General features: G+C 44.1%; 1 long non-coding RNA gene across 1 annotated transcript; it reads left to right on the forward strand.

Annotated features, from left to right (window-relative positions):
- Positions 1 to 820: 820 nt before the first annotated feature.
- On the forward strand, positions 821 to 2,758 carry LOC119906756. The gene is made up of 4 exons (XR_005445022.1): positions 821 to 1,016; positions 1,379 to 1,450; positions 1,611 to 1,706; positions 2,631 to 2,758. It is a non-coding gene; the product is annotated as an uncharacterized LOC119906756 (long non-coding RNA).
- Positions 2,759 to 2,960: the final 202 nt, after the last annotated feature.

Consider the following 2,960-nt stretch of genomic DNA (forward strand, 5'->3'; position numbering starts at 1 on the left):
CAGCCCCAAATGCTGAAGGTGGGCGAGGATGACATCTCGATCCCGAACCGCCAACTCCCGAGACTGAGCCAAGATGAGCCAGTCGTCGATGTAGTTTAATATGCGGATGCCCTGGAGCCTCAGTGGGGCCAGAGCTGCATCCATGGATTTGGTGAATGTGCGAGGAGAGAGTGCTAGGCCGAACGGAAGAACCCGATACTGGTACGCCGCGCCCCCGAAGGCGAACCTCAGGAACATCCTGTGAGAGGGACGGATGGAGATGTGGAAATATGCGTCTCGTAGATCTATCGTGACAAACCAATCCTCGGTTTGGATGTGACTGATGATGGCGGGGATGGTGAGCATCCTGAACCTGCATCTCCTCAGAGACTGGTTCAGGGACCGCAGATCTAAAATCGGACGCAGTCCTCCGTCCTTCTTGGGAACTATGAAGCACCGGCTGTAGAACCCGGACTCCTGGCCCCTTTCTCCAGCAGAGAGTGAACTTCTTGTCCCAACACCTGGCTCTGCTCTGAGTGCACCGCAGTCCAGACCACCCCGTCTGGGGGGGCGGACCCGGAACTGCAGCCTGTAGCCCTCCATGACGGTGCGCAGGACCCACGGGGAAATGTTGGCAAGGCTCTGCCAAGCTCCTGCGAACTCCCTCGGGGCTGGTGGCCGGTGTTATGCGTAGGTCTCCGGCGGCGCCCTGAAGCGGAGGTCCGCCACACTGTAAGCCCGAACAGTACTACTAGCTTATAAAGACTGAGGTCGCTACAGTTAAAATCTCTTGCTGAGTTAATCCACCTTTAAACTATTAATGTCTATAAACAAATATGTGTTTTTGTATTTACATGGCTCAGCATTTCTGAGTGAACACCGCTGGTTCACTCAATATTTTTAAGTGTACTGTCGATCACGTGATATGACGTCATGACGTGCCATCCTAACTGACGTTACCTGAAAAATCTATCCAAGATGGCTACCCTCTCGAGCAATGTGGTGTCTATGCGTGGTATCAAGCATTAAACTTTAAGGTAAGCCAAAACACTTCGAAACTACTTTGCTTGTTGTAACATTGGGAATATCATATTTCACGTGATATTTGACTGTTAGACGATGCTATTTTTAATATAGCCTATAAGTTGCTAGCGCGCAGCCTCACGGTGCCGCGCACGTTTTTTATGCGCCGAAAGCGCCAGCGCCATTACGTTACCGTCAGTCCGCCTGCTAGTGAGTGTTAATATCATGTGTACTGTTAATGTCGCGGCTAGACAATTATGTTAATGTTAGTCAATAACTCTTTTCAGCAAGCGATAGTCCTTCCGTTTTTGAGTGTGTTGCTACTGTTTGTGTTAAGCGCCCTGCTTTGGTAAGTTGAATGTGATGTTATTTCTAGCTAACCTACACGGCACGAACCGGAAAGATATCAGAGGCGCTGCGTGACATCTTTAAGATTTATGATCTCCAGGTGAGTTAATGAACTTTGAGCTTCAGGTCCCACTGGACAGCAGGGCCTCAGGGTGTCATTGTCTGTCCAACACTTTGCCAAATGCCATGAAATTTGGTCAGAACATCCACACTGAAAGAAGAATGAAATCTGTACTTTTCATTTTTGCTTGTTCTTCCAGGAAGTGCAGGATGTCAATATGAAGCGTACTGTAGCCCTTCGTGCCCTCCCGGTATACATGCGTGAGGAGGACCCACAGTTCTTCAAGACTTGTAATGTAAGTATTCTATTCAGAGAACTATTAGTATCTCTAGCAGCCACTTAACTATATCTTGTTACCCCTTAGTAAACCTTGTGTGTAGGTGTCATTGTAATGGTAAATGGACTGTACTTAGTGTGTACATGGATATACAGTATGTGCATATAAGCATACAAATAAATGTAAAAGATCTAACCTCAGGTAATCCCAAACCTTAATCTCTCACAAAGCCCTGGCCTAACTTTACCCAGACCTGGAGAAGATCATTTGATCATTTGATTGACCTTTTGGCTTAACCTCATGAAATAACACACCCCCTCACTCTCTGTAAAAATTACTTAAAAATACCTTTTATGAGATGCTGTACATTACATATCACAATACAGCACCCGCTACTATGTAATACCTAATTCCATATTAATAGCCTGTTTAATGCTCAGCTGCAAAATACCTACCTGGGTACACTTACATATTAAATAACAACCTGTATGATATTAAAATGTAAAATACCTGCTGCTACACTTACCACTTTTATGATGGGCTGTAGAATAGACAGTGGGTGAAAATTATGTATTAGGGTGTTATATAATTATTTATATAAGGCATTATATTGAATGGGTTTCCTAATATTTTGTCCACTGCTTTAACATACAAGAAAGGGGCAAAATATTAGGAACACCATTCGATATAATTCACCCCACTATGCCACCACCATGTATTACAACCTCAGTAATAAATATGAAGTAGAATTATCACCTTTCTGACAATGTCAACAAAAACTGAAAATGTATAAAATTCATAAACGTAGAATTTAAAGGAGAGCTGTTGTATTGGACTGCATTGGGTTACACACATGCACCTGATGAAGTGGCCAGTGAGTGTACATGCAGTTGTTGTGTTTCTTCAAGTTAACCTAACAGTTGTATCCTCTGTGTCTTTCAGGTGGAGGAGTCAGATGAGCCATGCATCGACACTCCTGTTGCTCTTGTCACAGTCACAGAGGACACTGCAGATCCAGTTCATTTCAGTCCTGCAAGTATTTCTATTGTTGTGGAAGACGATGTTGTGATTAGTGATATCCCTAACTTGGCTGATGCATTTGCATTGTTGTTTGGGTTAATGTATGCATTGCATTTGAACTATCCCAAGAAACTCATTCACACTTTCACATTCATCCAGAAAATCCTAATGGGTCTTGATGATGGTAAACCACTTAAACCCTGCCTACTGAGTCTCAAAAATGACCTGTTAATGAAAGAGTAGGCTAACTTA

This window comes from Micropterus salmoides, unplaced genomic scaffold (assembly GCF_014851395.1).
Source record: "Micropterus salmoides isolate LMB-PRFRI ecotype aquatic unplaced genomic scaffold, ASM1485139v1 Ms_hic_scaffold_1, whole genome shotgun sequence".
In the NCBI taxonomy this organism is placed as follows: domain Eukaryota; kingdom Metazoa; phylum Chordata; class Actinopteri; order Centrarchiformes; family Centrarchidae; genus Micropterus; species Micropterus salmoides.